This window comes from Elaeis guineensis, chromosome 4 (assembly GCF_000442705.2).
Source record: "Elaeis guineensis isolate ETL-2024a chromosome 4, EG11, whole genome shotgun sequence".
Classification (NCBI taxonomy): Eukaryota; Viridiplantae; Streptophyta; class Magnoliopsida; order Arecales; family Arecaceae; genus Elaeis; species Elaeis guineensis.
Window position 1 is genome coordinate 62,137,424 of NC_025996.2, and position 14,453 is coordinate 62,151,876.

Sequence of the window (14,453 nt, forward strand, 5' to 3'; positions counted from 1 at the left end):
CTTCTGGTAAGTGTCTCTGACTGTTCCACGTGTATTGACAGCTGGCTCCTCAGGTGTAGGATCTGTTATTATATATAGGATTCGTTCATGCTCCAGGACTATCTTCAACTTTTGTACCAGCTATCGAAGTTGGGTCCCACCAACTTATCATTGTCCAATAATGATCGGAGCGATAGGAAAGTGGTCATATCTGCACGAAGAAAAACTATAACTTAATTAGTAATTGATTCATTAAACCTAAAGATTTGAACTTTAATCAAAAGTTTCTCCCATATTTTATTCGAATTGGTAGCCTCTACCTCCAATTCGAGGAATTACTCTAATTTCTTCGTGGGTACTAGAATCCACTTAGACTGCACACAAGCCCAACTTTGGTTGGCCAACCCATGTACATCTAAGGGTAGGTTCATAACCAATTATTTCTCTAAATAATTTTTAGTAATTTTAATTTTGCTCCAATCCCTAATCAGTAGGCTTTGGCCTCTACTGAAAAGGTCTGGTTAGGTTCAACCATTAACATGATCATACTTGGCTCATCTAGCCAATGAATGTTAGGCCCAACTTTGGTTGGCTAACCTAACTATCATTTAGAAAGATGCAGTCAAGAAATCATATTATGAATGACAATTCCATCAGCCGATAAGCACCAGGCCTTTAGGCCTCCAATGATTATCCAACTGATGGACTCATTATCATTCACTTAATGGGAGGCTATGATCTAGTTATCACCATAACTATTTCATTTTAAGGACGTAATAATTTTAGAGGATTTAATTGATTTAGAGGAGGAGGTCAGATGAACTAGCTTATCATGATCCTCCCACTGGCTTCACCAAGTCAGCTTAAGGGAGACCATTAAAAGGGCTGGTCTAGGAGCACCTAAATTAGTCACACTGATTTACCTAACTGACATGGGTCAGTTCGAATAGTCAAGTATCTGATCAAAACATAATTTCACCAAGAAGCCAGATAAGTTCGATCGTGGGAAGGTCTGCTAAAGCTTGCCTTAGATACCATCAGAAATGACCAGGTAAGCAGGCTGCCAATTAAAAACCACCAGTCTGGTTTACCTTAGACACCAACTGATTTAATTAGTTTCGATCAGATCAACCTAACAGTTATACTAGACCGCTTAGCCAAGAATCAAGTCCACTTGGTTCTCGTTAAAGATATGGACTTGACCAACTACAACTATTGTAATTGATCTACCGAATCCTTGGCCTAATCTAAAACAACAATTGATTAGATTTAGTCAATTCTCTAATTAAGTCCATCTTTAATCTAACCTTAGGTCTAACTCAATTAATGGACCTAATTCCTACTAACCCATTAACCCAATGTGTTATGGTTTGTGTCTTAGCTTGTTCAATTCACAATCTTAGAACCTAATCAAACAACTTCTTAATTCTCAATTAAGTTTTGGACTGAGGGTTGGGATTCGACTTTTAGAAAATAATTTTCATGTTTATAAAATATTTTACAACATGGTTCTACCAACCAAGTTGCATGTTTGAATCATAATCAAAATGCAAGTGAAATAAGCATGAAACTACTTTAGATCTAATCTAAACAAGTTCATGTAATTGAAATAATTTCAACTTTAAACTGCGCAAATTTCTCAGACAAATATATGATGGTTCTTTACGCGAGAATTATTAGTAAAGAGATTTTATTTTAGATTTAAATATTTTTAAATTTAATAAATCATAAATTTAATCTAGATCACATCTAATAAATTTATGATTAAAGATAGATCTACACAAACTAGGATAACCTTTGCACTGTAAAGGGTAAACCTTACAGCAGGACAACCTACAGTTCGTGATTGATCTAAAAATTTTAATTTAAATTTAACAATCAGATTATAAATTAGATCTAATCTATGAAATAATCTAAGCATGTATAAATAATCATATAATAAACAACCTAGGCTGTGATACCAGTTGAAGGAACAGATCTAGGGTTTCAAGGTTAGATCTTGAAACTTTTTCAAGATCAGACAGCGGAAGATTAAAATAAATAAAAATTTATCTTGTAAAATCAGAGAATCTCTAGATCTAAGATCCTATTACATGATTATTACATGATATTAAATCAAAAATTAAAATATAAAGAGCAAGAACTATATGTTGATCATATCAACATGTTTCTATACTACTAATGTATGTAAAATATAATAGATCAGATCTATTACCTTGCAAGTTAGATGTTCTAACTTTGTTGATTCAGGCTTGAGAATGATATTGTGAGCCGCACACGCGTCCGACCTCTAGGAGTTATCCACACGAGCCCACGAATCACGATCAGAAGTCTTGGTCTAGAAAATCAGCACAGTATGCTAGTACTGCGCTGATCCTTCTTCGATGATCGATCAGATATCTCTTTTTTTTTTAATTTAGACTCTTCCAAAGATGAGAAGTAAGAGAAGGAGTTTTAGATATGAGACACTCTCAGAAAACTCATAGATGGAGGAAGGAAAGAGGTGAACTCAGCAACCCAAGAAGAAGATCCTCTTCTTCTTCTCTTTGCTCTAATCCAGATATCTAATTTTGTGTCTATTAGATCTCCACGCCCCAAGACTCTTTCTCCTTGATTTTTGGATGCCCCAAATGTCTCTCAATGCTCTATAATCCACAAAAATTTTATGAAAAAATTATTTTAAATAGAGAGATATGAAGAGTTCTTGTCTAGGTCAAATACCTAGTCAAGGATTATCCAAATAAGGCAAGACAAAGGGCGCCCAACTCTTGGGCGTCCCCTCCTTTTTCTACCATGGACCACTAGCAAAGGATGCACATTATGTCTATAAAAGTCATAAAAATCTCAAAAAAAATTTGGATAAAATCAGCGCCATAAGAAAAGAGTTTTGGTTTCCTAAAACTCTATCTCATAGAATTTGAAATCCAAACTAATTCCTACTTTGACTTGATCCACAACCACATTCCATGTAAGAGAGAAAGAGAAGAAAGTTTTGGATGTGTGTGAAGACCTGAGAGAGAGGGTTTTGTTGCATAAAATAAGAGAGAGTGGGTGTGGGGGGCTAAGGTGGCGCAAGGTGGAATCCTAGTCTTACTAGGATTCAATCTATGACTTGTTCAAATTTGATTTCTCAAACCAAATCAAAACAAAATCAAATCAACCTAATTAAAATAGATCTTAACCCAATTAAGAGCCTAATTAATTATATTAAATTAGATTTAAATTTAATTTAATTTTTTAATCAAATTAGAAATTAGGTTGACCCAAGTCCTAATTAAACTAGGACTAGTTTTTTTTTGCACTTGGTTTATCTAATAAATAATTGGACTTGATCCAATCAAATGCAAACTAAATCTAATTAAATCATATTCAATTAGACTTAATCTCAATCCATTGGCTTAATCAAATTAAGCCAATTAGCAATCAAATTACTAATCGATCTTCCTGCAACACTTGCACTAGGTTAAATGTCAATCGTATTGATCGTTTAACCCTAGAATAATTTTTAATCATTGATCAACCATCCGATTGGATCGTGAACTATAATGTGTATGACCTCATAGGTCCGAACCTAAGTTGGTAGTATAAGAATAAATTTTTGTACCAATCGAGGTGACCATCTAGTAATGGTACCCAACGGTCGATAGGTCAAATATGTAGAACAACATCCTTAGAACCCATGCAGATATAGTTTCCATATAATTCATTCTCTTGACCAAAATGTTCATAGAACACCTCAGAGTTCAACTGTCAACTCTGATCAGGTTGTCCATATTGTATTTCAAAATATCAAATCCATCTGATGGATTATCCTGGCCAAGATTTTGCTAAATTGAAATACAGTGACTCATTCTTCTCCAACTCTTGGAGTGGTCAATCCCATCTCGATCACAATCTGACTTCGCAAGTACTTAACTCTGCCTAGAAGCCTTCTGTCACTGAATTAAAAATTTAGTTAGTCCAGTACCAAAGCACAGTGAGTTGCTTGTAAGTCACTAAGGCGATCTCAGGTCTAAGGGATACTTATACCTATATCCCATCAGAGACATTCTCGACAGCAGAATGCTCTAGAGTTGGTCACATTCAATGATGATGTACCCTTACATCTCTAATTAATTTTTTGATAGTTATTTTTGGGCGCCACCTTGATTTGATCAAGTTGGACGTGTCCCATGATTAGGGGACTTTTTGATCTTATATGGGGCATCTGTTGGGTGCACTTTGGGGTATGTTTATGTGAGTACAAGGGTTTCAAGAGTTGATGCCTAATAAGATTCCTAATAGAAGTTGAATAACTTAAGTTATTAGGAAACCTAATGCAAGTAGGACTTGTATTATGAGATTGAATAAGATTCAATTTTTTTGCCTATTTAAAGAGATCTCTCTTAAGATCTCTAGAGCATAAAACCAGCAGCCCTATGCCATCTTTGGAGACCCCCCCACACCCTCTCTTCTCCTCCTCTTCTCCTCCCCTTGGGTGTCCCACACGTCCTTCCTTTGGAGCGTCCCTTCTTCCTCACACCTAAGGCTGTTGGACATCCCTTCTATTGCTGGTTCTGGTATTTGGTAGCAGCATAAAGCAAGAGAGAAAGGCAAGAGAAAAAGAGAAGAAAAGATCAAGGAAAGAGATCAAGTATTGATTGCGATCTAGGCTTTGTTCAGATTCAGCAGGCTGAATTTCTTATAGAAGAAAATTCAACTTGAAGAGGACTATTCTAGGTTGATCTCAAGTGGATACCCATAAAGGCAGATACTTGTGCGGCTAAGAGAGAGCCTCTTCTCTTTCAGATCCAGATTTGAAGAAAAAGATTGCAAAACAGGTATGTGATTTGATCACAAGTTAAATTTCGGCATATATACAATTTCAGCATATAAAGTAGATCCTTGTGGTTTGTATTTTTATGCATGCATTATAAGGATTAAAAGATATTTTAATTTTTCTTCTGCTGCGGTGTTTAAAAAATAAAATTTTAAAATACACATGCATACTCCAACACACGAATTCCAACAAATGGCCCTCTATCCATAATATAAAGTTGATAATGAATACTAATTATGACACTTTATCAACTACGATAACATTCTATCATGGATACAAAATGATCATAGCACTAAATGTTTGTGAGAAATGTCAAACAAATTATGATTTATGATTTTTTTATTTATGGCATATACTTAAAGCCATGTTTATGGAATCTTCATTATTTATGCATATATGATTGTTTCTATGCTTATTTTATCATAATATACTATGAAATTTTTTATTTTGCAATTATAGTTATCCTCTTTAAATGATGCATCAATTCATATCTTTTTTTATTTTCTTTTTTCAGGGGATTAGGGTCACTAGGAATGAAGAATTGTTCGGATTTAATATTCGCACAGCAAGTTTCACGATTTCGTAATAGAATTTTAGTTCTTTAATTGATTATGAATTTATAGTCTAACTTTTTAAATTTCAAGGATTATGGATTATGGTATTTATATTTAGATTTAGATGCTATGAACTAGTATTCATTTAATTACTTAATGAATGATGGAATGAGACTCTTTTATTATATTTTATTTGTGATAGATTTGTAGGCTGCTTATGATTTTTGGTTTTGTATTATCATATGCAATACTCTTCGATAGCATAGCCGTGTTATGTCTCATATTTAGGCATAATATTTTATGGCATCAAAAAATATGTTTGATCATTAGTAGAACTTAAAGTCTAATAATGGATATTAGATCTCTTTTAGTTAGATTATGTTTAGTTAAATTAGAGTAGATAAGGTTTTTAGCCTTTTTGTTGCTCATTTAAGGAAATTGATTAATGTTAGTATTTTTGCTAGGTGATAATGAATAATACAGGGGAAAAAGTCTTAGCAAACTTAATTTACTTCTAGGAGGGGAAGAGCAAGGATGACCATAAGAGGAGATGCCAACCAGCTGATTGAGCAAACTCTAAATGCACTAGCCACTTGACCAGATGTTACTGGAGTATACCAATAGTGTCCTAGCTCCAACAATAATAGTAGATGCAATAAACACATTGATCTACACCATCTTTGGGTTCATACTATAAAAGGTTCAAAAAGCTCAACCCGCCACCATTTGAGGATGAGGCTGACCCTCCAGTTGTAGGGATCTGGATTCAAGAAATGAAAAAGATGTTAGATACATTACAGTATCTCGATGATGTGAAGGTTAATTAGGCTGGTTATATCTTGCTAAAAGGAACATTAAGTTTTAGTGGACTATAATAAAAGTTGTTTATAGAAATGCTGATGACCAACTAATATAAGAGTTCAAGAAAATATTTTATGATCAAAATTTTTCTAATTTATAATCAATACTTTTCTAATTCAATAAGATTAGCAAAGGAGAATGAGTTCTTGAATTTTAGATAGAAAAATGATGTGATAGTATTGGAGTACACAAATAAATTTAATGAGTTATGTCATTTCTACCCCCAACTCATTGAGTTCGAAAGAAGCAAAGCTAATAGATTTAAATAGGTTTTAAGATATGGGATTCAGTCTTATTTGTCTCCTCACCTTTTTAATAATTACAAAGATATGTTAGAACAAGCTTTGAAAGTAAAATCAAATATAAAAAGATCAGAACAAAAAAGAAGGATAGGAAGAGATCTAGACAAGCGGGAATTCAGAGTGACTATCATAAAAACTTAGAGAACAATTCTAAGAAGAAGAAAGGAATAAAGATGTGTAGCTATTGTAGCAGGTATTATGTTGGGCCTTATCTTAAGAATCTAGAAACATGTTGTGAGTGCAGCTAGGTCGGACATTTGGCACAAGATTGTCCTAATAAGAAAAAGGATGAATTCTGCTAAGCCAATTAGGGATATAAGGATATAATGCATGAATATCCACCTTAACTCAGTAGCATGGTACTACAAGTGATGGAGTGGCGACATGTATAATTCCAATAAACTTAAAAGATGCTTGTGTCATTATTTGATTATAACTCTTCTCATTCTTTCATAGTTTACTATACCTTTGGGCTATATATCTAAGAAATTAGATCAGCCACTATGTTGTCACTCCTCTTAAGAAATTTGTTCTTGCTGATCTTTTATTTAGGACTTGCATTATTTAGATGATTAAAGAGTACTAAGTTGACATGGATTTAGATTAGAGTTACACAGCAATCGTATGGTAGAATAGTAGAAAAGACTCAGTGTGCATATTTAATTAAGAATGAAGGTGCATCAAGTTTGGAGAATGAAATTTTTTAAAGGGAAAAAATGAAATAGCTTGGTCAGGGCTCGATCCACTTGATCGACCTACCTAAATTGGCCAATCCGGCAAAAGAAAGGCTCTTGATGAGGTTCTTAGGGGAAAGACTTTATTGAGAGTCGAACTTCTATAAGTAGTCGAAGGTAAGCCACCACCTTTAAAAGGCCCTCCCCTCCCGAAATCCTCCACCCGCTTCTAAGCATCACCGATTGCTAACCACTGCCCATTTTTTAATTATTTCTTCTCTTCTTCTTCAAAACCACCATTTGGTTGACTGAGCCAACCACAAAAAATCACCAAAGATCCGTCGGCCTTGATTTCATTGGAAATCAAGTAGAGAAACCCCTTTGCTATTTTTTTGATCACCTTCTCTTCAATACTCGTTGTGGTTGTTTTTCATTGAGGAGCCCTCAGTCGAGATCCAATCGGCGTTGTGATGACCACTGGTGGATGACTAATGCCGGAAACAAAAGAAACCCCCTGATTTTCCTATTTTTGGCTCTATTTCTCATTTTTTTTATTGTCGATCAGGCACTACTGGCTGCTCTCTACTACCCACCACTACTGCCAATTGCCACCTCACTAGTCCTCCGACCATTGACCACCCCATCCCTTCCTCTTCTTCTTGTTCTTTCTTGAGAATGGAAAGGGGAGGTCTTCCTCATCCTTTATGTTGCCACAAAAGAAAGAAGAAGAGAAGAAAAAAATCCTTTCCATCCTTCATTAAAGGTTGTTGGCTGTCTCATGCCATTACCACATTTGTCTATCACTGGAACATTGACAGGTGCCCATCACCACCACTGCCATCCTTTTGAAACAACAAAGGATGCACCTTCCCTATTTTGAAAAAAAAAAAGAAAAGAAAATCAATCTCCTATTTCTCTCTCTATTGCAGATCTATGGACCTCATATGAGTCCCATCTTTCTTTTATATGGACCCAAGTTGACCCCATTGAAGAGGCCCAAAACCGCTCTTGGGTTTGGGTAGCCTATTGGCTAATCACCCCAACCCTTGTTGAGTGTTTCTAAACACCACTGCTAATGATCCTTGTCAAACGATCTTAGCACTGATCTAGTCCATCCTTCATGATTCATTAGTAAAATCGCTTAGACCTAAACCATCGGAGCCATTAAACATCATCATCCGACCAACTATCCCTTTCTTAATTTTACTTTTAGTATTTTAAATAGGTTTAGCCAATTTGCCTAGTGAATTTTAAAAGCTCAAAGCAAAAGAAATAAGTAATTTTGACACTCTTTACTACTTTTCAAACTATTTGTTGTTTTATTATGAAAAGAATGATTTTGTATTTTCTTAAATTAGGGATCAAAAATATGATATTATAAAACTCATGATTAATCATGAAATAATGCTTCCATAAATATTCTAATATTAATGACTGATTTATGAACTCCATATTTATCAAATCTATATTTTGTTATGAAAAGATTGATTTCATGAATGGTTTACCATTAAAAACTTAATCATGGACCATGAACTCTATAAAGATATTTATATTTTTCTTCACACATGATTCAAGAAAATATGATATAAAAAAATATTCATTTAAAGAAAATTATTTTAAGAAATATGATTAAAGGCTCTCGGATCGATATGGTAGTCTTATTGAAGTGGGGTCAACCAACATCCTGGAGCCAGCATCCAATGAAAATATCCCTCTTTCAACAAGTATAAAGTTGGTAATGCAAACAAATTATGATACTTTATCAATTATGATGACAGCCCTATCACAAAAACAAAGTAATTATAGCAATGAATATCTATTAGCAATATCAAATGGCTTATAATTTATGATTTTATTTATGCCATATATTTAGAACCATGTTTAAGAAATGTTCATGATTTATGCATATATGATTTGCTTCTATAACTTATTTTATCATAATGTACTATGAAATATTTTATTTTGCAATGATAGTATTCTTTCTAAATAATGCATTAATTCATATAAAATTTATGCTCTGGTAAGATTCACTTATTAAACTATGTGGCTTATTTCTCTTTTTATTTTTTTATTTTAGAAGAATAGAATCACTAAGAATGAAGAATGGTTCAATCTTGGAGTACATGCTATCAAGCTTGGAGATTTTATAGGTAAATTTTAGTTCTTTGATTGACTATGAATTTGTAGTTAGTGGCTTTTTGAATTTTGAGGGACATGGGTTTTGGTATTTATATTTAAATTTAGATGCACTAAACTGATATTTGTTTATTTACTTAATGGACGATGGAATGTGACCCTTTTATCATATTTTATTTGTATTGGATTTGTAGGCTGATTGTGATTGTTGGTTTCATGTCATCATGGATGGTATTCCTTGATAGCATGGTTATATTATGTCATAGATTTGGGGTATGATATGAAAAGTTAAATAAAATATAAGAACATGGAGAACTATTTACTTTTATGAAAACTGTTTTAATTTCCTCACTTTTGGGGTACAAAGGAGAAGGATCACCTGGAATTAAGATTGCAGAAAGAAAGAACCATATGCATCTGCCGTAATCAAGTGAGCCAACTTGGTTGGGATCCAATCACTCCTTTCAAAGGATATATCAACTTCCAAGGATTCAAAATCCAGCAAATTGGCTTCCTGGTTATCTTCCCTATAAATATGGTTGGCTTTGAAGGCCCCAATAGTTTCCTAGATTTGTAAAATATATCTTAACATAGGGTTAATTAGAGGTCAGGGACATGTAAGCCATTAATCCAAGAGATGATAGCAACTGACACACTTTCCAACCAAACTTGAGTAGCCTTAAATCTGAAAATAGCCAAACACAGGCCCTCCCAAGCTGCTGCCAATTCAACAAAAGGAATTGAGCAATCTTTAGCAACCAATGTGGGCTAGACAACCTTCATGGTCTCTAAGAATAAAATCAGCACCTACTGCGTTGTCCTTAACCAGTCCATCAAAATTCACCTTCAACACACCAAGTGGGATAGCTAGATAACTATTAGTATGATTCAATAATACTCCACATCATGGTTATTCTAGTGCCTATCAAGAGTATCAAAGGGAATAGCTAAATGGGCCTGTTGGGGTAAGTCAATCGAACCCCGACTTAAATCAACCGACCCCCGACTCTACTTCTACGGCGGACGACTCTGACTCTACGACGGACGACTCTGACTCTACGATGGATGACTAAACTCTGACTCAAGCAATTGACTTTCAATTTCGACTCGGCAATAGCCGACCGACTGAACATACGAATCCGACTAGGCATCGGCTGAATATATAGTACCGACTCTTCATCAACTAATTGAACAAGCTTCACCGACTTATGATCAGTTGCCGATAGTGATTGGTTGATGCTGATAAATATCGAACAACTTGAGCTGTCGGTGCAACAGAAATATTAGCCGACTGCCACATCTACTACCGATATATGATCGACTGATCCGCTCAACATATCATAATCATCACGAATGATTACCGGCCGTATATTATGGCACTATCAGTGAAATTAACGATTTACTATGCGGTTATGACCTGATAATTTAGCACCATAAAACATGGGACTACGTCCGATGGTTACGAAAACCTTATCTATAAAAAGGAGTAAGAGAAAACAAGGCGGATAAGCTTACGTGGGCCAAAACTCTGCTACTGTTTATATTCAACTCCTATTCACCAATTTTTTCTCTAACATAGGCATCGGAGGATCCCCACCGGACACAAATCCGGTCTGCGTAGATGCTGTTTTGCAGGTGTTCATTTCTGACGACAGGCGACGGAGAGTTGGCCGCAACAGATTGGTGCGCCAGGTAGGGGGAAAGCAATCGTATTCACTATGGTGAAAACCAGGGCCCAGCATTCTACTGTAACCGGGTCGGCGAGATATTCTTCCATCAGGAAGAGGTTCCTCCCCCTCCTCCAGTAGCAGAGCCTAGTTCTTCACATCCTGTGATCACCACGGACGTCCAGATCGTTGCATCATGCAGCAGATGAATGTACTCACGGAGGCAGTCAAAAGCCTCCAACAGTAACAAACCCAGTAGCAACACCCACTGGCAGAGCAATCGGTGGCACAATCGGTGCTGTCTAGGCACAGTCGCCGTCATCCACGGCGATCACCATCTTCTTCTTTGGAGCGACCATCTCGACTTTCCCGTCGAGATGAATAATGACATTCTCAGCACTCTCGACGTGCCACTCATCGTTCCTGACGTTCTCCCTCTCCTTCCCATCTCAATAGTATTAGGAAGGGGAAACGGTGCGAACACCCACTGCTTCTCCTTCGAGCTCGTCAGGTGGTCTTACCCCCAAAGTTTTTCAACTGCGATTCGATGATTATGAATGCAATTCCAGGAGATCAATCGCCAACTTGCTCAGCTCCAAGTGGAAGGTCGAAAATCCTTAAACGATTATGACTTCCACACCGCCCAGCCACTTTCTTGACACATCTTGGACCAACCGATTTCATCTCGATTCAAGATGCCTCAGGTGGAGCTATATGACGGCTCCACTGATCTGATCGACCATCTTGAGAGCTACAAGGCTCTCATGATAATTCAAGAGGCAACCGACCCCTCTTATACATGACTTTCTGGCAACTCTTCGGAAAGCTGCTCGAGCTTGGTACTCTGGCTTTAGTCGAAAAGCATATATTTTTTCAGAGAGCTAAAATATTCTTTCGTGGCTCACTTCAGCACTAGTCAAAGGCCGCCATGAATTTCTGATAGTCTCTTCTCGATTAAGCAAGGAAGACTGAAACACTTCAGATTTTGTGGCTCATTTTAATGCGGCCATGCTTGAGGTCAAGGACCTCAATGAAGATATGGCTATATCGACCATGAAAAGAGGTCTAAAGGGATCATGATTTACATATTCTCTGGATAAAACTCTTCCTCAGACTTATGCTGAACTTTTGGAGCGTGTATACAAGTATATGCGTGCAGATGAAGGAGCTTCTGACTGTTACCAAACAGAAAGCAAAGGTCAGAAGAAGAAGAAACAAAAGAAGGACGAAGCTCCAACCGAATCAAGTTGGCTACCTTCTAACAAGCGAGCTTTACCCCGACGACGGAGTCCAAGGCTGACATATGGTAGGTATGACGCTTATACTCCCCTTTCTGCTCTCCGTGCACAGATGCTCATAAAAATCGAAAGAGCAGAATATTTGTGACACCCTCCATCGATAAAAGCACCGTCGAGGAGCCACGGTCGGAAGAAGTATTGTCGGTTCTATCATGATCACGATCATGATACCGAATAATGCATTCAACTCAGGGATGAGATAGAGTCCTGATTCGATGAGGCTATCTCAAAAAGTTTCAGAGAGATCCACCGACTTAACCACCTGTCGATCGACGACGTCAGCCGCAAACTGGAGAAGCTATAAATAATCAGCCAACTGTAGGGGTGATCAACATGATCTCCAGACGATCAAATTAGGGGGCAACTTCTGAAAAAGAGTTGGTGAAATGACGATGACTCAACAATGTAACAACTTTTTCAGAAGAAGATTTCAAAAAATTTAAACTCTTCATGATGAAGCTATTGTTGTTCCGATAATTAGCTAATAAAAGCATAGCGGATATTTTATTCTACTCGACTATGCAATATTGAATTTTAGAATCATAAATTTTAATCAACTGTGGAGTCATAATGAATCGACAGACAGACGGTCAATCAACTATATCCTGATTTTCACCATAAAAATCGATATACAGACCGTATCATGGCTTTCATTATAAAAGCCAGAGGATCGACTTCATTTTAGTACAGAACATATTTTGGCTTTCACTGTAAAAGCTAGAGGATCGACTTTATCTCAACATTGAATATATTTCGGCTTTTATTGTAAAAGCCAAGATATCGACTACCAACTATATTTTGATTTTCACTGAAAAAGCCAAACTATCGACTATGCCTCGATGCCAAACATATTTCGACTTTCCATTGTCAAAGTCGATTATGCCGACTTAGTCCTAACTAAGCAGAATGCTATGCCAATACGATCAAGATCGGATTGAAACTATACCGACTTGGCCACGACCAGTCAAAGGATATTCGGTTGCCACCAATTATCAGATAATCAGACATACAAACCTGACCAAGCATCGGGTATGGGATATTCGACTTACCATCGTTATCCTAACTCCAATCAAGTACGTCAATGCTACAATTAACGGATGATTCTACAAGTCCTACCGAACACTTGAACCATCGATCAATGTTTGGTAGCCGCTCTACATGGCAAATTCGACATTGCACACAAGCAAGACAAACATTTGGACTTGAAAGAAAAATTCTTCTATTCATTGTCAAAAAGAAATTACAAAGTTGGACCAAAGTCAGATTACATATTTGATTACAAAAAATAAGGAAAGCAAAATACATCGATCAAGCATGATCGATATTCCATCTTGAGTCGATGCAGCCTTCTTCAGTGACCCCGTCTACCAACCTTGAAGGGACGATACTACTCAAGTCAAGATCTGGATATGACTTTCTGACCTCCTTATCTGGCCAACCACATCAACAGCCTAACCCACTCATATAGAAACAGAAAGGGTCTCACCTGGCCAACAGCCCGACCCACTCATACGAGAACAGAGGGGCTTCAGACTTTCATCCACTGTCATTAGCATCCTTAGCTTAGGAACTGATGCCGATGATAAGTCGGATTCCCTTGGCACAGATGAAGCAGCTACCCAACTCTTCTTCGGTCAAAAAAGTTCAGTTTCAGATGCTCTCCTTTTCTTGACAGTATGCTAACGAATATCGCCGCTCGATATTGACTCCGAAAGTGAAGAAGCCTCCACCTCCAGACCCGACTGAAATTTATCCATCGGACTCTCCGACCGACCATCCTGAGAAGAAAAAGTCCTAACCATCAAGGAAATGAAAACTAGAGGAAGAACTCAAGAAAAGACAGCAACACCTGAAAAAGATGAAAGAACAGTCCTCAGACACTAGGGCAATCTCTTGTACAGTCCCAGCACCAGAAAAGATAAAATGAAAAGTAAAAGTTTGGTTGAGAGCGGCTCTATATATAGAGGATCACTCAATAGTCAGGATTGAAGCAACCGAATCGAGATCATGTCAGAAGCAAACATGTGGCAACATCTGAACCAACCATCAATCCGATGGTTCGACGCACTTGCATCAGATTAAGCCACATCACTCTCATCCGCATGAATGATCATAACCCAACAACATTTGGACACATGGCAAAAATCTACTTGTCAGAATCAT